At 37.6% G+C, this 22,556-nt stretch overlaps 1 long non-coding RNA gene across 9 annotated transcripts; it reads right to left on the bottom strand.

The window, feature by feature from the left end:
- Positions 1-1,834: 1,834 nt before the first annotated feature.
- On the bottom strand, positions 1,835-16,431 carry LOC135444839 (uncharacterized). 9 transcript variants are annotated; one of them, XR_010439302.1, is made up of 8 exons: positions 16,329-16,431; positions 12,170-12,300; positions 9,893-10,105; positions 9,361-9,427; positions 9,135-9,208; positions 8,204-8,296; positions 4,779-4,865; positions 1,835-4,259 (listed from the first exon to the last, which is right to left on the bottom strand). It is a non-coding gene; the product is annotated as an uncharacterized LOC135444839 (long non-coding RNA). The 9 variants fall into 9 exon arrangements; XR_010439300.1 differs by having other exon boundaries at positions 9,135-9,184; XR_010439301.1 differs by having other exon boundaries at positions 9,135-9,184; positions 9,893-10,088.
- Positions 16,432-22,556: the final 6,125 nt, after the last annotated feature.

The following is a 22,556-nucleotide window of genomic DNA, read 5'->3' as shown; positions in this document are numbered from 1 at the left end:
CTTGAGTTTAGAGGAAGATGAATTAAACCCTTTCCACATATATTTTATCTGCTTCCTGTAGGTCAGCAGGGGGGCAGCCTGCCAGAAAGATAAGTCACAAGCCACCCTTTCCTATATGGAGAGACCATTTTTCATAGAAGCAAAAAGGAAATAGCATGCTTGCAACCAGGAGCCTCACCTGATGGTCCTCACTCCTACATACAAGGAAAATGCTTCCAGAAACCTTAGTATGTCATAAAAGAACTCAGAAAGTGACTACCTGCTGAGCTTGTTTGAACCAGAATTATCCATTAGCTTGAACATTTCATCAGCCTCCCTTACTTTACTTCCATGCCAAAACAGATCTAGGAACTGTCACCATATGTTGATAGTATTCATTTACTTATGCATTACTTCTTATTTATACTGAACAGATGCCACTGCAATTTGGAGAACTCAAGAGTTTTTGCTTTCTTTCTTTTCCATACATATATTAAACTAAAACTAATAGTCCAGAACTCAGCATCCTGGGTTTGGTACTGCTCTGTAACAAGGAAAAGACAGAATCTGAATTTCACATACAGAATTTTCCCTGTGTCCAAAATAAATTCCTGTTGTCAATAGCCTCTTACACCCAAGAAAGCAAATTGCTAAAAAGCTGGCTTTAATAAAAGATGATTGAAACCCCTCCTGCATCTTTAACTACCACCCACACATATATTGTATTTTGGCTTGTATATTTGAAAAATATTATCAACCTAAAAATTCCTATTTTAATAGGGGGGTATTGACTATACAGAGGTAGATAAGGCAACAAAAGAAGTGTTTTAATTATCATCCTCCTTAACAAGGCCCCAGTAAAACCTTACCCTGAATACTGTGCACAACCCTCATCTCCCAGGGGCAATAAAAATTAATTCTATTTGGAACAGATCAGAGAAGGATTTCTAAGGTGCTCAAGGAAGTGGAGAGCTGATGTTAGTAAAGAAGGCTAAAAGAAGGCTAGATCACACACCAAGAGAAAGGAAGTCTGAAAATGGATCTTAAAGTTCTTTATTATTAGATCAAGAGGTAAACAGAAGGGAGGGAAAAGGAACTATTCAAACTTCGAGTCAATGTCAATGGAAAAGCAAATGGCTATAAACTGACCATAAATAAATTTCAACCAGAGGTGAAAAAAAATATTTCTAAACAACAAAAAAATCAAATTTGGAAAACTCTTTCAGTAGAAGTAGAGAGGTAAAAACACTTTAATTAAGTACAAGATGGAGCTCAGTGGATTTGTTTGGTAATAGCAGCAAATTGGATTAAATTACATAGTCTTCTCTGTTCTATATCCCCTTTTTTTCCAAGATAGAAACTGAGAATATTTGTAGATATTTGCACATGAAGTGTACAAGGATTAACATAAGATTCCAATGGGTTCAACACTTTTTTCATCCTTATGAAAGAAGCAATTCACACTGCCTTCGAAAGAAATCATGATGCTAACTACAAAACCTAGACAATTATTTCCAGATTAAGCCTCAGGTTAATTTCCAGATTAATGCAGCAAATTACATTGCTGACGTAGTTTTAGCTCTTGGAAGGCTTTTTGCTACTATCATCTAAAAATCATAAATAAACACTTCAAACTGAAGTGACAAATGGTTCCTGCTGGATTCAGCATTACAAGATGAATGTGTAGCTGGTCAATAATCCATTCTTTCATTTGATTTCATGTGTTTATTTTTAAATGCTGCACTGCTGATTTGGTTAAAAGGTGTTCCAACATCAGTGAATCACTGATAATCCTCAGGTAACCAGGGGCTATTTTTTATATCCAATTAGAAAATGAGATTTAAATAAATTTAAATAAAATATCAGGAGATAAGTATTCAGTGGAATGGGATATCTTTAGCTTCAGTTTGAAAATGAGTGAAAAGTAAGAAAATACAGTGAAATTATCCTTTCTGAAGTATTTAGAGGGGTGAGCCTACTCTGAAAAAGGTAGCCTTTAAATTTGCCCTGTCATCATCTGGAAAAGTAAAATGAGAGTCAGTGATTTTGTAAATATTCTCAGATGGGGGGGTGGAAATTGCAAAGTGATCTGTCTGGATCTGAGCGCAGGAATGTTTATTTCAAGGTATAAAGCAAATTTCCTTTCAGAGGTTTCAGCAGCAGTATTTAAAACATTTCACTGTCTGAGCTTGGGCTTTTGCTTTGCTTTAAGGGAAGCACAGATGTCTGTCCTATAGTTTCATCTCATTTTAAAGGATAAGTGGGAATAGTGAAAACAATGTTCTAGCAATGCAGCAAGATGGACATTAGTGTAACAGAAATAGTGGTGGCTGCTACTTCTGCAAAAAAGTTCAGGCCACATTACTAAATTTCAAGAATGGATAGGCTTTCTCTTTTGGGGGATGGGGTCTCTGGAGGGTGAGAGGGAATGGAAATAGTTTAAGAAGTCCAGACCCTGGTTGCCTACAAATTTAATCTTTCTTTGGAAATATAAGCAAAATACATTCTTTCTGGAAAAAGGGAGAGCCAATTTAGCATTAATGGGTACAACCTGATTTCTGCAAACAGCTGGAAATCTCACCATCCAAATCTCTCGATATCAAAGCCTCCCACAATATGGCCTTGTGTTCTGAATACAGCTTGGATTTCTCCCTTTGACATCTCTCTGAAACAGTGAGCATTTTCCTACCAATGCCAAGCTCTCAGTTTGGAGAAAACAGTTATTTAGTGGAGTGAGATGAGCAGAGTATATGTTTCAGGATTTGACTTTTGGGGCAAAACTTCTGTTCTCAAAGTGCTTGCAATTGAGAGCTCTGGGGTTTAGTGTCCTTAGAAGTCCCTTTTGAAGCCTCTGTTCCTGATTAACCACTTTTTTGTTATCAGCAATTTGTGTAGAAAGCTGATTTCTGCAGTGTTTTGTTGATTCACACCATTTATCCCAAAATAGGAAAAAAACTTAGTTAGTAATTATATTGTTTGGAACTGTTTTAAGAGTAAATTCCATGGTTACTGACTCTTCCAGGCTTGAAGGAAATTAAGAAAAAAAAAGGTAATAAAAAAGTAAATGGACCTTTATGTTCCAAGTCTTTAAACTGCAAGAATGGTAATACACAGCATTTGGTACCTAACTTCATACCACACTTTTAGCATAATTTATGCATGAATACTTGTGTTTATTATAGAGAAATTATGAACACAAATTGAAAAGTCTGACTTTCAAAATAGTCCATGAATTTTCATGTTGTCTGATCATCTCCTCCAAGGATCATTTTCTCAGATCATTCTCCAGCCTTCACTCTACCCCACAATTAGGCTGAAAATCTGATCCCCTCCAGCTTCTGCATCTAAGGCAGCATTCTATATTTTTCTGCATCTAACATTATTTTCAAATTTATTTTCTGCTTCTCATGAAATTTTTAAATTCATTTATTTCCTGTTTTGCTGGGAACTCTGCAAAGGCAGCAATTTTGTAACATTTTGTGATGCTGAGTATGAATACAGTGTGTTTCCAAATCTTTTGTTGATGTCATTACATGTATTATAAACAAAATCTGTTCCAGGTGTTTGGCCTGCTGCACTTCTTGTGAAAGAAAATGCATGAACAGATTACAGTGATAAGACATTTCTCATCAAGATTTGGGAGTTACTGCATAAACTTTTCCTTGGTAACACAGTTTTGTCTTTCACTTCCTTTAAGGCTTCAGTTAACCAATTGATTATCTCTAGAGTGATGTGTGCTTCCCACTAAGAGTTTGCTGTTCAAAATTCACTCTTTGGGGGGATATTTTGACATTATCAATAGTTCCTTAAATAGCAAAAATTCACATTCCTCAAAGATGGTGGCTTTCTATATTATTTCCTGCAGGCTCTTCATGGGATAACTCCCTTGTTTGCGTCCCTGTTGAGCTCTGGTTGTTCTCAGGGTAGTACAAACCAAGCAGTGCCAGCTCTCAGTGCCTGGCCCAGAGGACAAAGCCAAGACTGCAATGCTCAGTCCTGTTAAACTTGCTGAAAGTGCTGAATGAGAGCTCTGCCCCAGAGAGGTCTGGCCAATGGTGCTCCCCCAGGGCCAAAAGCTGTGACAGACCATCCACCACTTTTACAGGCAGATATGGTTCCCAGCTCTATACCTTTTTCAATTCACTAGCAATATCCCATATTGCCAGTAGATCAGAGGAATTCTAGCGTGGCTTAACAGAGATTTGCCATTCATGTCTCAGCCAACAGGAAATTAACTCGTTTTGAAGATTCTCAAACCATTGTGGAACCAAAAAAGGAGGCTGAAACAAATAAACAGGAGTTTTCAACAAGTTAAAAATATTGTATAGAATGCATTTTCACAAAAGAGGGGGAGAGCACATGAGCTAGGGATGAAGTTCCTCAAATGCTGTTTCTTTCTGTGGGGATGTCTGCTTATTTTGCTTTCATTAATTATTTCCCCTGAGGTTTTTTTAATCTTTCCTCCTGAAATATTTCAATAAAAGTGAGATTAAAATAGGATTTGAAGGAGTGCTATTAAGAATTGGAATTTTCATTGTCTCCGTGTAAGGATTAATTTGCTGTCTTGGCTGTCTTCTAACTTTTGTTGGTTACAGAAACTTTAAACACACACCCAGTAAGGCATGTTATATTATTAACTCCTGAGTGTGAAAAATGCAGTTTCACTCCAATAGTACATGCCATCCAGCTGATCCAAACCAGCAAAACAGCAACCTCATCAGTCACTTACAAAGGGATTAGGAATTTAAGAGCAAGACTATGATCCAGTGAATAAAGGGATAAACAACAAATAATCAAACCTAGACTCCCTCTCAGTCTCTGCTTCTGATTCTGATTCACTTTGAGATTTCAGGTATCTCAACCTCTGTATCCCAGACTTCCTCTATCTGTAAGGGAAAAACACAGTCTTTGTAAAGTATGTGGAAACATGAGTAAAAAGCTCAATGGCAAAGTTGCCATAGCAGTTACTGATTGAATATAATGCAAATAGAGCCTTGCTGTACTTTAACATTTGTAACATTTAGATATTTTCATGAATGCTACCAAGAAAATCAAAGTTCTCAAGCTATTTTGAATAAGAAAATGAAAATAATGAAGGAATTGGCATACTGCTGTACTTCCAAAACATACAGATATAAGATGATAAATTATCAGATGCAGTAATTAGTTGCATTTCCAACTCCAACAATATTTATTGTATGCCTCCTTTCAGCATCCTTCTCACCACATGTTCTTTACAGTGGAATTGTAAAGCAGATAATATTTAGTGCATAGAACCATGCAAATGAAACATCCTAGCCTATTAATACCCTATTAATACCTAGGGTACTTAGCTCACATTGCTCTGCAGCTTGCAGGCTTAACCCTACACATCACTCTGGACAGAAACAGCTTTTAAATTAAAATAGAATAAAATAAGCAGCCATAGAGATATTTTTTAAATAGAAATTAGGCATTAGCCCCTGAAAATAATACAGAGAGATCAACAATGAAGACATGCCCTTTACAGAATGGGGATTCAACCCACCACTACATCTCCTGACTTTTTTTTGAGAAGGAATTGGAGGTTGGGCCTCACACACTCCAGATCAGTGCTTGGGCCATGAGGCAGGTCATGGTTTGGAAGCTGGTTAGTCACTGGTTTAAGGATAAATTCCAACCAGAATATGAGGGTAGACACTTGCAAATAAAAAACATTCTTAAATAATCACTCGTTTTTGTTTCTGTCCATAAGAATTAAAAACCCTTGCTTAACTTGAACTATTCAATGTGGTTAATCTTCACAGAACCAAAGGAACAATGTATACATTGACACCCAATACTTGTGTGAGTCTTTTCATACTTGTACCTACTTGTGAAAAGAAACTATTCAGCTTGTAGTACCAGTTCTAAGTTCCTGATGCCACAGCCTCAGTGCATGGTCTCCTGATATGACCCTGTTTTCCTTGATTTTCCCTCAATTAGAGCAAGGAAAAATATTTATAATTTTGCACCAGGTTTTTTGGTATTATGTGGAAATTCAACATTATTTACTAAAATAATTTCACTATGAAACAGTTGGTTTTCACATTGGACTGCTTTCACTTGTAACTATTGCATTTTTGAGCTGTCAAAATTTAGCCAAAGAAAATGTTATTTTGGATTACACAGAATAAAAACAAAATAAATTGCAGAAAGTGTCTATTTCACCAGCAAAACTAAAAACTCTTATTTTTGAACTCATAAGAAGTCATATTCCTCTACAATTCTTTCAGAGACCCCCAAGGTCATCTATTGATACAGTTTTGTCTCAGGAATTCATTATTCCCATTAGAAGATTTCATCTCTGTCTTTTCCGTATTCTGAGGGCTGTCACCCATATCCTCCTTTACCTTAGAATTTACTTATTTAATCTAAATCAGAAATGTAAATACCATCTTCCTGCACACTGTTCAAAGATCTAGCTTAATTCTGCAGACCTATCTTACACAACTCTAATTATAATCTTTCTTATCTGATTGTTGGCTCTCAAAAAGAGGAGGTTTTGGGGTGACTGAACTGTGGTCACCAGAAGGGACCCCACCAGAAAGGTGAAGTGAGGCTATTTACAAGAGAGCAGAGTGACAGGACAAAGGGTAATAGATTTAAATTGACAGAGAGTAGGTTTAGATTACATATTAGGAGGAAATTCTTTAGTGTGAAGGTGGTGAAGCACTAGAACAGAAGATGTGGGTGCCCCATCCTTGGAAGTATTGGAGGCCAGGCTGGATGGGGGTCTGAGCCACCTGGTCTAGTGCAAGGTTTCCCTGCCCACACCAGGAGGATTGGAGCTAGATGATATCTCAGGTTCCTTCCAACCCAAACCATTCTATGATTCTATGGTCTAATAATTTATTCCATAGAAAGCTTAACACAGCCATAAAGAATCCATAATTTTTTTTTCTGCAAAGCTTCATCACTGCATCATATCTCAACAGTCATGAGTGCTGCCAGCCTGCTCTGCCTGCTGGGTATAAACAGAGCATCATCTTCGTCTATAGTACCGATACCACCATCATTGTTACATGTTGCAGCCACTCTCTCCACAACTTTTCTATGAAGAAACAACTCTTCCATCTACCAGCTCCCAAAAAAAGGAAAAAAATACAACAGGCTTTTCCTGTGGCCTTTTTTCTGCACTTGGATAGTAATCACGCTTGATGATCGTTTCTCCCGATTGTCACATTTCTGAATCACTCTCAGAGCTCTGCCATCTACTGCATTGTTCATCAGGTATTTACTCCCTATCTATGGGCTCTCCTCAACTTTTTTCCATGCTCACAATTATCTCATATTCAGTTACAAGAAGTTACCTCCAATCAGCCTACTTGATAGCTTTCATTTTCAAACATACTTTGTTTTTTTTCATTATGCTTTTCCCTCTTAGGAAGAATTTAGCAAATCATCCAAGAAAATCCTTCATTATTCTCCTCTAGATTGCTCCTAAAGTCTTTTTTTGATGTGTCACTAGGCTGTTGATGCATTAAAACCACAATCTATCATTCTGAATAACACTCATATCCGGTGATTAATTTTAGCCTTATTTGACATCCCCAGTCTTCTGCAAAGATGATAGAGAGACAAAGATAAGCTAGGTTTATATTCACAATAAGTAGGTCAACAAATCCACACCCATCTTTCTTTAGTGCTGTATAATCAGTGGCAGAACATACAGGATGCAGAAATAATAGTCTTCTATTTCCAGTTGCAAAATTGCACACCGAATTTGTGAGAGGATTAATTATAGCTGTACAGGCACATTTGGTTGACTTCTTTTTCCAACCTTGTAAAGCAACACCAGGCTAAGTTTCAATTATTGCATTCTCTGAGAGACTCCCAGGATGAAAGTGGTGTCACAATTGGTTTACCTCACGTTAACACTGTGCATATTCATTCTGTTAGAGAGATGTCTTTAAGAAAATATTACAGCATACAGAAAATTTTAAATCAGTTCAGTAAAAGTGGGTTTGTTTGCTATGTGCTTCTTCTACTTCAGAGACCCATAACAGACCCAAAAGAGGCAGCAAGATTCAGTTCCAGCACATGGAAGTGAATAAGGTGAGATGTCAATCTTGTAGTGCCTTCCCATTCCTGTGGGCATTTTATATTCCTTATTGCTCCTTTTGAGTCTATATCAGAGCTAGAATGGGGACAACTGTAATGTAAACTAAATATAAAACAACTGCAAAAACTCTTTCCTATTTACCTGAAAACCCGATGGCAGAAAAGTGGCGTTGCTTCAGCAGACAGGGCCTCCCAGAGGGTTACAGATAGCTGGAAAAAGCTGTGGATAAGGGGGCTGCCAAAAGAATAAGAATAGCAGACAATAAATTTCAAAGTATCAACCAGATCATAGAGGAATCAACAGAAATCGGAGAATGCATTAAAATAAATCAATCTGACTGAGAGCTGAGTGGATGACACTGCTTCCCTTCCCTTTGAGGATAAAACTGAGAAACTGCTTTGCCAGCTGTGTGGTAATGTTGCAATGGGAACTTAAAGCAATAAAAGATCAAAATAATTTGGATTTGGTTGATGCAACAAGTTACTTAAAAGGATTATTATAGCGCTATTTGACAAAGCTTACAGTACCAGCAGCAAGGTTTTATACACGTGTAAATTAGATCCATCAACATAATCTCTTTTCCATAATCATTTTCCATCAGCATTTTTCAGAAATATTGCAAATTATTTCCATAGTTATTCATTCAAAGAAAAAAATCTATGACAAAACAGGGGAAAAATGGTATTTTTCCAAGCATCTAGTAAGTCAACAGATGGCAACAATACAATAAATTTTTTTTAATGTATTTTTTAAAAAGAGCAACCAAGCACACATGCACACAAAAAAATGTCTACACTGCACACAAAAGTTAAACCCTCTGGCAGAAATTTACTTTGGTAAAATACCACTGCAAAACATAAAGGCAACAAACTTTTGTAGTAGGAAATGCAAAGAAATATTCCTTCCAAATAATATTAATCCAGAAACCTGCCCTAAAATACTTCATTATTTTGTCTAGGTAAGTCAGTATATTTTAGCTTTCTCATATATACATAATCTTTTTATACCTAAATTCACAGCAGTCATTTGCCAGCCCAACCTTGCCCCAGTTAGAACCAATGCAAATATTTACCTGACATCAAAACAGTAATCATCTTGAATTTCGGAAGTCAAGAGATGGTACTGTAAGAGATCCACAATTAATACCTCAAAGGAAGAGTAAAGCAAGGCAGTTTGAATAAATTAGAAGCCAAGGAGAAATGGAATGCTGCTGCAGTAGCAGAGATTTCTACTCCATCTCCTGAGGGTTCCTGCCACAGCTCTTACTTGTGCAAACCACAACATGCATCTGCACTTACTTGAAACATCATCACCTCACATTAAGTCCACAACTCCATGACAATAGGTACTTGTGCCCATTTACAGCTGGAGGATAAAAATCACATTTGTCACTCCCAGGCAGCAAGAAAATTACTACCCTGTGTAATTCTCAAGTAAAATAAGTCTCATAGCCAGAATAATTTCTTGGTTTCATACTCTACAGGTAGAGTTAAAATATTCCACAAGGAAAGGAAAAAAAAAGGATGATTTCTCCCACAAAAACGAAAGGTTCTCCCACATCAATGAAAAATATTTAATTATCTTCTCCAAGTTTTTTTTTATGAGAACTGGAGTACATTTACAAGATTTTCACAACAAAAATTTAGCTCAGCTACCTGAAACCAATATTGTTATTGACATTGTGTGGTATGAAAAAAGATATTAAACAATGCAATTTCCAACAGCACTGGCCACTTCTGTTAGTGTTACTCATGAGAGCAGGAAGAAAGAGAAAGGTTTTTGTGGTTGTATGGGAAAAATATATGCTTGTTTTGACTTGTCTAAAGGTACCTGTGTGTTTTGATGACTGAAGATTTAACTGCCTATGTTCAAGTGCCACTGAAGGGTCTGTTCACTTCTTTCTTACATTTTGTCCTCCTAGAAAGCAGTCACTAAAGACAGCATCATTTATCTTCCACAGAGTCATCCACTCTGTGGAGCTCAGTTTATAGCTCTGAGGTGGAGGTGAGAGTTCCTCCCGAGACAGCTGTTCTGGAAAGAAACCTGAAAATGGTGAGGTGAAAAAACCTGTAGAGGACACTGTGAAAAGCATTCAAGAAAATACCATTTCAGTAAGATGTGGCACAGTTAACAGAAGCGATAGAGAAGAAATGTATTTTTAATTTTCTAAAAACATAGTGTAGAGTCTGTCCATCTTCAGGAAGCATAAAGAGAGATAAACAACTACAGCTCATTTGAGGAAAGAGAGAACCCAAATATATTTGTACAGGAGTTTCTGCACTTTAAATAATATATCCGGTAAATTTTTAGCATGTTTATATAGGAATATATTTGAATTTCTAACTCTTCTATTTGACTGGTGATTTTTCTAAATACTAAGAAGTTTGTTGGTCATCAGTGGGTGAGCATGTTTGTCACTGTGCCTGGACGACTCATCATATACCTGTGGCTTGGCCTCTTTTAGCTGATTCCCCATGCTCTTTAGTGGAAAAAAATGCTAGCACACATGGAAAAGAATATCCAGCATGCTGCACTCCATGCATGTGAACAAAAGACTTTTATTTAGACATTTATTCATTTAAAAGAACAAATTATGCTAGGCTCTGCAATACAATTACCTTTATACTATAACACTTAGTGCTTTTGTCCCAAAGCTAAAATCTCTTACATAGAAGGTCCTTTTCACAGTCTTTAGATGGGGAAAAAAACCCTCCTCCTCCACTCTCTTTATTGAATAATTTCTAAATGACCCAAGATCTATATGAAGACTCAGGGAGCTCCAAGTTATAGCTCTGCCTTGAGATTCCTTCCCTCTGCAAGAAAAGGCTTGAGACAATCAAGGAGCTGGCCACAATATCTCTATAAAGCCTCTCCAATGCAGGTTTTAAATCTCTCAATGTATCCCAGGAATTGATTAAACGTGTTTGGCTGTGGCCCTCTCCATTCACCAGTTAGATTTGTTAGATTAGATGAAATTTTTGCAAAGAATTGGTCAGCTTCATTTGGACTTGACTGTTAAGACAAAGGTGCTTGAGAGGGAAAAATACTGCAAATATATTCCGTCAAAGCAAAATATCAAGATATGGGTTGAAAAGTTGGAAAGAGAATGGCAAAAAGTAAAATTCAATACAATTCTTGGGTTATACTTGACCACAGCAAATCCTCCTTAGTTAGACTGGTAGCCTCTTCATCCTAAAGTTATACCTAGGAACTCATTCCTGTCTACAATTTCCTCATAAGGGGAAGCAAAGGGCGGGGATTTTTTCTTTTCTTATCTCTGGCTAGCAAGTGAGCAGAACCCAATAACCAAAGTGAACAGAACAAAGGATTTGTTCTGGGGAGGATGAAACAATGGATCTTTCAGGGGAGACTTAGGCTGGATATTAGGAAAAGGTTCTTTACCCAGAGCATGGCTGGGCGCTGGAACAGGCTCCGCAGGGAGGTGATCAGAGCACTAAGCCAGGCAGAGTCCAAGAAGCATTTGGGCATCAGGCACATAGTGTGACTCTTGGGAACAGCTCTGTACAGGACCAGGAGCTGCATTCAGTAATCCTCATGGGTCCCTGCCAACTCCAGATGTTCTGTGAATCTGTGATTCCCCATGAAGCAATCTGAGATGTCTTTCCATCACTTACTGACATTCTGTCTTTCAAGTGCTACTACACACAGCAGAACCTCATTCATACCCAAAAGAAAGGCATATTCAATATTTACTCTTTAAAGTTTTGAAGCTGTTCTTGGAAGACTGGATGCTTTCCCCATCTACCCTTCTATAGGACAAAAGCTTGAACCTATGGACACCAAAACAACTTGCAGTCTAGGCCTAGCCCAGGAAATTGTCATCTTTAGCATGATCTTCGTTCATTGGGCTGCCAATTTCCCATTTTTTCACCATGTTCTGACCAGAAAGTGGATTAAATAGCTGGCTAGTCAAAGCAGTTCCTTAAAATAAAACTCACGCTTTGCAACAGAAAAAATTACATAAAAGGCATAAACTGCCAGCTGTTACACCCCATTGGGTCCTTGCAAAAACCAAGTGCAATACACAATGAAACAGAGTCTACTATGTATTGGCAAGGATGTGTAAGGCAGCAGCGTGTACTTCACCTTCAGAGGTGTTGTCAGCCTTGTCAGAATTCATCAGCTCAGCTTATGTGGAGACTGGGGGACTTTTGAGGTCTCCAGAGCTCTCCGTTCCCACCAGCTACAGGGGTAAAAGGTCAGGAGTCAGTCTATCCCTGCAGAAAAGATGAAGGTTGTTGGTTCCAGATGGAGGCACTTAGGCACAAGCGCCAGACCTAGCATTCTTGCACCTGCAGCTACTTTGCTGGTAAAGAAAAGAACCTGCTGCCTGTTCAGCTCTGCCTGCTTCCTTGTCTGCCTAAGGCTGGGGAGGCAATGAAGCAGCTATCCAAAAGCAGACCAGTAGGGACCATGGCACTTTCCCATTCAGAAGTGCACACTTTCCCAAAATTCCCACTCAGAACTGCACACTTTCCTGGCCTATCTTCTAGCACAGGGCAAGGAGAAAAAAATCTCAATGCTGTGCCAGGCTCTTACATCAAAATTGTATCTGAATATTTCAAAATACAGGCTCCTACTGTTGTCTTTTGACTGTGACTCTTTCTAGTTGAAGCTCATCTCTCAGGCTGTAAAGTCCATATCCTGTAAGATTTGGAGGAGTCAGGCTGCTGATTCTGCTTACCCTGGCAAAAGTTCACCTAGGTTCATGAGTCCTTCCTGGAAGCTGCTGACAATCAGTAAATAAGGTTTATGGTCACTCATTGCTCCATAACAGAACAGATAATTTAAAGGAGTACATTTTGTCACTGCATGGAAAATACAGTGTCCAAGGTGTGGAGGAGAAAAAAATCACCTAAATAAAGGCTTGTGCACAGCATGAACACTCAAATGGTTTGACCTAGACTTGTAATTTTCCTTCTGGCACTCATGGATTTTTCAGTGGTTGGCCTTTCAACCCTAAATCTTTCTTTTATATTGCTATTTTCTATGGGGAAAATTGTAGTAGAAAAGAACTCCTAGAAAATATCAAAATTCAGAGAGATTGCAATTACAGTCTGCACACACTGATGCAGGATTGCAGATGCCAAAAGGATATGCCTTGAGAAGTAATTTCACAAAATATGTACATTCCCACAATGTGTTTCTGTGCCATTTTCCCTGTTGGAGATGGTATCAATCTTGCAGATTAACTGCTACTCATTCAGCTACATCCTCCAAGGGACTGTGGTTCACTTCATAAATGATTCAGGCAGCAACAGTATGCAAACTTAACTCCTTGATGAGGAAGGAGCAGCTCCTTGATCTTTTACTTTAGATTAATGCATTTTATTCCCTGTTACTCTCTAGGGCTGGCAGCTAGGAGATGGGCCTCCCAGGTGAGTGCTGTAGCTTATCTCATTGTTTTGATCACTTTCACAGGCTGAGAATCAAGACTCAACACGGACAAAGGACTGACCTCAAAAAAACCCACCGTCAGTCAGTGATAAAACAAAAATAAAGTATTTTTGGACAGTTTTTTACCTTTAAATTTTGAGACTACAGAGAAAGCTGGACTGTTTTTATCTCCTTAGCTGTCAAATTCACATTGAACACCTGAGAAAGAGAAACTGAGACATGATGCATAGGACAGCAGTATGGGAAGACTGAAGTGACAAGGAAAAGAGCAGCAGGAAGCCTAAGACAGTAAAGGACCATAACCAAATAGTGATAAGGATGACTTGTTGCTAGACTCTGAAGGAGAACAGAATGATCTGCTGACAGCAGAATGAATGCCTAAGACTTAGACCAAAACTAGGAAAAGGTACTGACTCTTGGACTTCCTTGTAAGAATTGACAAGTCTGTCACTCAGACTGTCGCAGGCAAGGAAGATGTACAATATCTGCTCTAAGCAAAAGACATGAGATATGTGTCTGTGGCAAGAGCAAATGCTGATAGGAAATGGGGGCAAGGAAAGCACAGAAAAAAACTCCTCTAGCTGCCCTTCACATTGGAACAAATGGTGCTGCCACAACAGCTCTGCCCGCCAGGCTCAAAACAAGATGATCCGTGTGATATCTCTGTCCCTAATGCAGAGAACGCATGGGATCAACAAGAAAGTGAGGATTCGCAGATGAATTCATGAAATAGGTTATTTGCATCTGAGGAAGATTTCCGATGTGCAACCCTTGGAGGAACTAAAGGGAAACAGTCTTTTGACACAGGGATTTCCTTGCTGTTGTCGTCCTAAAGATATCATTAACACAAATGTCATCTTAGGGTTGAGGACATATTTTTTATATGTATTTTAGTGTTTAATAGTTCAGGCACTCAGGAAGCTCCTAACAAGAGCAGAAGCCTTTACTTATTTGACCAGCAGATAAATCCAAGCTCAAAATACAGCAGAGCCCTTTTGACCATCACAGGATCTGAGTCAGAATCCGGGTTGACAAAGAGAAAAAAAGCCCTATGCTATACTTGTGCTTGGCTTGAGGTTGTTTAACTATCTTCCTAGACTTTGGTGAAGTTTTGTAGCTCCAGTGCCTAGGAAAAAGTCATTCCTCTTTTGAAAAGTTTACTGGTATTATTCCTGAAACTAAATCTTAAATTTAAGCTTTTTGTGAGGAAAGTATGTCAGCAAACAGTAAACACATTCTTGTGAGTTCCTAACTATATCTTATGTAGGAATTAAAAAAAAAAAAAAGAAAGAGACATGAAAACTAATGAAATCCTGCATCAGAACTTACTAGAGCAGCTGAACAAAGAATAAATCACAGTATCCAAAAAGCACCACAGCAAAGTGTTATATCAAACAGAAATATGACAAAAAGGATGTGATTACCCATTAAATTGGAAGTGAGTAAAGCCTAATCTGATCTGCTTGTATTATAAACCAGATATCTTACACCTAGCATTTTATGTTACAAGTAAAATGCTCATTATGTTTTTAACATTTTAATGCCTGATATTGACTTTAAGCCTGCAAAATAAACAATTCAACACTTGCCAAGATCATATTTTACAGTTTAATCATCCTTATTCTTAATGATTCACACTTCATTTTCAGCTGGCATGTTTCTAGTTTTGTCTTCCAGCTGCTGGTTCTTGTTATGCAGCTCCCTGCTAGACTAAAGAGCTCTGTGATACCCAGTAACTTCTTCCCATTAAAACACTTATCCACATTGATCACATTTCATGTAAATCATCTTTGAGATAAAACAAACCATACTGAGTTCTCTCTTTCAATCTGAAATTACCCTCAGCCCTCCTACTGTTTCTGTTGATTTCCTCTGTGTTCTTGATTTTTAAGCTTCCCTCTTTAAATACTAGTTCTTCTCATTTTAGCAGTTTACAAGCTAGACCCTTAACCTAAGCAAGTCTCCAAGGTCCTTCTACACTCTACAGAGGACAGAAAACAACCCTAGTGAGCAAATCATCCTTATCTCTTTTAGACACCTCTCTCAGGATCAGGAAATGATGATTTAGATTATTTCTACACAGACACAGACTGCAGCAGGAATTTAGGCCACCCATCTGCACTGCACACCCCACTTTCAGAAGGCTGAATTTCATTTAATTCAGACAGATATTCAAACTCTGGTATCAGTTGCTTTCATCATGTCTGTCTCTCTCTGCTACATCATAACAGAGAAGTTCATTTTGATTTCTTTCAGAGTCCATGACCCCTCTATCCTTGCTAGCAACACTCTTCCAGATTGCATTTTCTCCTTTTGTAATCTGTTTTTGGACCTACCATGTCCTGGGAAAACAAAGATCATTATGCAAGCTGTGTTAGTATTCCCATTGTTGTTATCATCATTCAAATAGTTTCACATCTCAGCTGGACCTTTTGAAACTTCTTGTTCAGGAGGTTTAATTAAATCACACTAAGCTTTACAGATTAATGGCAACTTTGATGCAAGCTGAAAACTTTTAAAGATAGAATAACTCAACATATTCCTTCATAAACATGACCTAAAATCTCAGAGAGCTGTATTCATTTCAGCCTTCAAAACAACTGTAAATTTTGGAAACCCTAACTTTATTTGGTAATAACACCTTTTAGTGATACAGCATGGGCTTGTCTCAATAGGTAATGGTTGAAAATATCTTAGTTCTGAAATGTATGAGATTATAGAGGAAGAAATAACAGTTATTGAAGAAACACTACTCCCTAAATCTTTGAATTTTCAAGACTCTAGCATAAATAGGCAACAAAATGTTATGAAAAACCTCTGCTGTGATTTGAATCAAGGAAAACCTTACCACAAGAGCTTAGAGATGATCCAAAGGCACTAACTATGAAGTTACCAGCTAACCTAGATCTTTGAATCAGTGACCTTACAAACAGCTGACCCTGAGCCACCTTAAATATCTTGGATCCCTTCTAAAGCTGCAAATGAGCTTTGCTTCAGCTGTTTTTATGTATTACATCAGAAATCATAAAGAATTGTTTTGAAATCAGGAAAAATGTGCCAAAAGCTAAGATTTCTATGTGTTACATAACATGAACGAAATAAAGTGAAATAAAATCCTCATATTTACCATGAACTATATAAGAAAATTGAGGGATAAAAAAAGGAGTTAAAGAAAAAAGAAAAAGGGAAAAATCAAGCTTTTAGAAGAGAATTAACAATCTGCACTAAAGCCAAAAAGGCAAACAAAATGCTAAGGAAAGCTACAAGTTGCATTATCAGGCAGAAGAAATTTCTCAGTAGTGAGCTATGCTAGTCCTCAGTTACACAGGGCATTTTTTTGGGAAGATACCACACAAGAACATTTAGAGGAGGGGACTGATGTTCCTCCCCTGGGACAGCTACTGAGAGACATTCCAGAGACATGGGAGGTGGCACAGGTGGAAAATTCCAGCTTGTGCAAAACGGGAGCAAGGAAGAGCTGGGAGCAGGCAGGCAGGCTACCCTGTGTGCTGCAACAAAAAGTTACTGAGATGGTTGAAGCCAGATAGAGAAACAGTCATTTGCAAAAAGAAAGTGGGCAGGGGAAGAGCTGGATATAAGTTCTGCTTCTTCCTGTTCCATTTTCTCCAAGCCAATTTGCATTTTATGTAATTAAAAATTAGTTATGTTTATAGCTTTTCAATCAGTTCATATGGGGGTTGGGGAAGCTGTGTTTTAAACCAGCTGATCTTTGGGGAGATGAGCACTGATCTTCACATAGCAAAAATCAAAAATAAACCAGGTAATATGATAATATTTTTCTTGTGAGGAATAAAAAGAAAAAGCCAGCAACATGCAAAACCCAAAGAACAACAAGTTTTAAAAGATACATTATTTAATCTGGAACTATAAATGCAAATGTCTTCATCACAAGCAAGTTACTGAGCTCTGCAACAACTCTGTCAGACCAGCAAATATTCATAGTATTTTTGATAAGTCAGCAATCTATTGGTCTCTCATGGTCATCCTTCAGCATTAGAAAAAGGGCACTTTTTTTCATATGCCTTTCCAGCAAAATAGCAGTCTGCGAATATTCTTCAATATCTAGTCTGCAAGATATTTAAATTCAGTAAGGAATTTTAAATCTTGCAATTTCTTTTCTTTTTTGAATGGCCAATTTGAAATGAATCAACTGATTTTAAATTATTTCAAAACATTTTAAGGGATCTATCACTTGCAAGACAGAAAAATGCTCTTGTAGTGCAAATTAATTTGGTTATAATTAATTTTTTCCTTTTTTTTTTAAGGAAAGTAGTATTTTCAAGTTGAAAATGGAAATCTGTCTAAAATTCAAATACAAAAAAAAATCAGAACAACTGAATAGGTAGCTATTAGGTAGCTATTTCTTTCTCTCTGGATCATCAGTCAGGGATAGTCTTGTTAGGGCACTGCAGTAACTCTGAGTGATGTGGGAAATGTGAAAATGGTCTCCAAAGAAATCAGAACAGTGCAGACTAGGGAATCAGAAGAGAACAGGGACTCTCACTAGGGAGCACTAAAGATGGATGAGGTGAATGTTCCAAAGGGACAGAGAGTACAGGTTTATTGTTTTAACATTAAAACAAAGTAAGCTGAAATATGTTTACTACACTGTGGCAGTGCAGCACCTGGCAAGGTGCTTTTCTGGGACAGAGGACCTTGAACCACCTGGCTCAATAAAATGAGAACAAGTCTTTTATTTGGCAAAAATTATGTTAATCCCCTCCAGAAAATGCTTTTTTTCTTTCCCTCTTTCACCCCCAAAGCCTTACTGAAAAATGATTTGAGAATGCCAGGCTTAAAACTGTTTACAGGGTATTGTCCACCACACAAATTTTTATCAAGTCAGTAAAAAAACACAAAGGTGCTCTATTTGTACTGGGGTTGTAATGAGACATTAAGTGTTACAAGATGCACCACCACAATAAGTGAAACCCTCCAACCCTCTTGCAATGCAGAAGTATTTGTCAAAGGAGTCATCAACAAAGCTGTACTTTGTAGTTATGCCTGTGCTTACTTTAGCAGCAACATCCCTCTTGCCCATAACCACCTTTCTAAAGCTCAGATAATGATGTTCCAGGAGCACTGAATAAAGATTTGCTAAGGTTTCTTTTGTCTTCTTTTTAAGTTGCCATCCTTGCTTTCTGCTTTGCATTTCATTGTGGGTTATTATGGCATGGGAGTGAAACTTGTCAGTTGTCAAGCTCCCAGTGTCAGCAGCCTGGAAATGCTCATGCTGCTAACTAGCAATTACTCACACAGCAGTGCTGGATCTGAGCAAGCATGGGCGTCTTTGCAAAGCCTTCAGAACTTCAGTTTCTGCTCCCGGTACACACTATTAATGACAAACTACAAATCAGGCAAAGAAATGCTTTTTCAAATGAGGCATTCAGCTTGGGAGATTTCCATTCACTTTGCTACAGCTCCAATCAAGGAACTTGGGAATATGCTGATTTACATGGGTCCCTGCTGGCATTGCCGAGATGACAGATGGTACTTGGCCAATCAAATCAAATCAAAATGTGATTCTTTAAAGAAATGTGGCACGTTGTTCCAGTGCTCATACATGATGTTTATTTGCAAATGTATCAGAGATTCCCACCACTAATGACTAATTTTCAAGTTACTCAACTGTAACTCAGATTGTCATCTTTTCCTTCCAAGTTGGGGATATTATTTCTCACAAGTGAGGTGGGGTTCCAAGTGTACTGACAAAAAGCCTTACTGGCCTATCTTCTGTTGACAGGAAACTTGCAGGAGATTTGCTGCCATGTACAGTATTCCTACATTTTCTTCGCAAAGTAATTCTAGATTTTGTAAAAAATCTTGTGATCCTGGTCTCATTTTACATCTCTTTTTCTTTTTTTAAAGCTGAACAAAAGAAAAAATGATTGGCAATAGCACTACTATTGTTAATTTTGTTGAAAATACTGGAGTTACACACTGGAGTTATCAAAACACAGATTCACCTTCACATAGATTTATCTTATTTTCTTAAGTTACTATGGCAGCAGGCAAAATTACTAGAAGTTAAATAAACTTCCTTTTTAGAGGAACATAAGTTATATTGGTTTATACAACTTTAAAAGTAGATTAATATCTGTTATTTATCTAAGTCATATTATTTGTCCTTTAGGAGTTGAGAAGTTTTTCCTCAAACTTGTAACTCCTTGTTAGTTATTCTTCACTACAATGCCTAGAGAGTATAGTTACTATCTCCTAGAGGAATTATTTAATAAAACAAATTAAATAACTAGGTATCATATAAATTTTAAATTTTTTTTCTTCTTTTTTCCTTTGATAACTGATTATACAGTCAAACATATTAAAATTTGTCACACATAATCAGACTTTAGTTATCCCTCTAAGTGTTCAAGGCCAGGTTGGATAGAGCTGTGTGCAACCTGGTCTAGTGAAAGGTGTCCCTGGCCATGGCAGGAGGGCTGGAACTAAATGTTATTTAGTGTTCCTTGCAACTCAGACCATTCTATGACTCTGTGAGTATAAATACCAACTGTCTTCAAGTACTCAAACATCTACTTTGACTTAATGGTTTCTATCAACCACTTAGATTGGTTATTTTAATCTGTGTTTTGTCGTGACCAGTAGGGGAACATGTAACAGAAAATAAACCTTGAGATATTTCTTGGCCTAGCTTCACATCCTAACACTCAAATCCTCTCTTCTCTGGAGAAAAAAAAAAAGGAAGAGTGAAGAACAGATGTTTGTACTTTCCTGACATGTCACAAGCAAAGACTAGACTTGGAAGCATTATGGAAAATCCACAATGATCTCTAATCAAGATTCAAGTCTAAGGTCATCCAATGTCCAGCCAGGGCTAAAGGCTGTCCAGAAACCTACTTCACAATGAACTGCTGCAAAAGTCAATTCAAAGAAGTAAGCTTCACTTGGCAGCGCCAGCTCTTCTTAATGACAACCATGTAAGACTTGGAAAGTCATCTGCACATTCTTGGCTAAGAATCCCCTCTTCAACATTCACAATTTAGGAACATATGGGCTCCCTTGTCAGCTTACACTCATGCCCATCTGTTCAGATGGCATGGAGTCTGCCCACAAGTCAGTCAGATGGCTGCTCAAGGGTACACGTGGCATGCAATTATGGGTTTAGATGAGCAGCCTGCACAATAGTGAAAACACGTTTCCTGCTGCAGGATGTCTCTCATCTGTATCAACAGTCAAGCATTGGCACCACTTGCCTCCTTACACTTGAACAAAGTTGTTTGAATGTATTTGACAGAAAAGAAAATTTTGGAAGCTGTCATCTGACCGCTCTCATTGATCATTGGAAATAAGACTGCCTGGTAACAGAAATGCAGAAAAAGGAACTCTTTGCTGAAGACACACTCTTGGCTAATCATGCAGACTTAATGGGCTCACAGAGTAGTCCAGAGGAATATACAGAATCTACAGAACTACAACTGAATATTTCAGTGAAGATTAAGGCATAGACTGCGGTACCTAAAATATACCTAGAGGCATCATTTCACTTTTGCTTTTGTCTTTCACTGTCACTGGGAAAACGTGGGAGCCAAGTGAGAGCAAAAAAGATCCTCTAACAGGCACAGCCATCTCCTAGACAATGATATGACCGATGGCACAACATTCACAATGTAGGAAGTTGCATTTCCTATAAAAAGTTTGGTGCTGGTTTTAGATTTTTCTCCCTAGAAATACTCCCAAGCACATTAATTGACAATTTCACTGAGTTTAACTTGGATGACCAAGGGCATCTATGAAGGTGATTTACATCTGCCCAGATATTGAATAAAAAGTTAATTTTCAACATCTGTGTGGCAGCATCCCATTGAAGCAAAGTCCTCTTGTTTTCACTGAAAAGACTTAGCAAGTGAGTAGGTAAAATAGGTGAAGACAGCTGAAGGACTTCTCTTTTAGGTAGCAATGCAGCATCCTGAAACATTGACCCAGAGAGCCTTTAGAGAACAGAGCACCATTTACCTACATCAGCACTGCACATCTGGAAGAGAAACTCTACCTTTGCATCCAAGCAGGGGTTGGTCCTAGCATGAACTGGAGAAACTTTTCAACATTTACTCTAGTTGTTGCTCTTTCATTTACATCACATGAAAGAGCATTCAACTGCTGCTTTTCTGAATCACATTAATTTTTTTTTCTCGAAATACACACAAATTCATGACAAAATTTTGCTGTCCCACAGACTGGCATGTTCAAGCATGTGCAGGCATGAAAGAGGAAGTTTGAGCTGTAGATTAAAAACTCCTCCAAAAATTATCCCTGTTCTGAATATTGTTTACCCAGAAAACTTTAGGGAATAGCTTCTAGCAATTAGTATACTCAAAAAAATAAATGTAAAAAAAATTAGTTTTCACAGCTCAGAGACCAGAAAAGGATTAAACTAGTAGCTAATATTGTTTGAAATGTCTAATCAGAAATCCTGTAAAATGCTGTCTTTCAGTTCTATTTCAGTAGAGATTAAATTAGGAAACAGCTGAACCACTTAATGAAAGTAATTCCACAAATAAGAACAAATCCAAAGAAAATAATTCTTCAGTAAGCAGTGGAGATTTATACAGGTCTAAAACAATTAATTCCACTCAAATAACATAAAGCATTTCACTCAGATATTTGTTTCAATTCTTTAGGTAATTCACAGTACCACTTGTATTTCCTTTCTATAAACTTTTGAATAGCAAAGTGGTTTTTTCTACAAGTTCAGTGGAACACAAATTGCAAAGTGTTTCCTACTTCATAAATGAAAAACCAGTTTTAAAATCTGCTCATCAAGTAGTACAAATAAAGAATACCTTCGAGGAATTTTTTTATGTATTGTAGATAAAAAGTAACTGTGCACAACATGGTATTTATTAACATCTCTGTTTCTATGTTTTTCAGAGCTAGTTTTTCTATATGTTCACTGGGTTTTTCTTATCAAATAAGGCACTAAGAGACTGCCAGAACACTTGCAGCCAGAACTAGAGGTCGGCATGATCTTTTCTTAGTAGCAAACTTGTAATAAATCCTATTGATTTATGTTGGTTTGATTCTCAGGTTTAGAAAG

Source organism: Zonotrichia leucophrys, chromosome 3 (assembly GCF_028769735.1).
Source record: "Zonotrichia leucophrys gambelii isolate GWCS_2022_RI chromosome 3, RI_Zleu_2.0, whole genome shotgun sequence".
Classification (NCBI taxonomy): Eukaryota; Metazoa; Chordata; class Aves; order Passeriformes; family Passerellidae; genus Zonotrichia; species Zonotrichia leucophrys.
The sequence above is the reverse complement of the archived record's forward strand: the minus strand, read 5'-3'. Positions and strand labels throughout refer to the sequence as shown.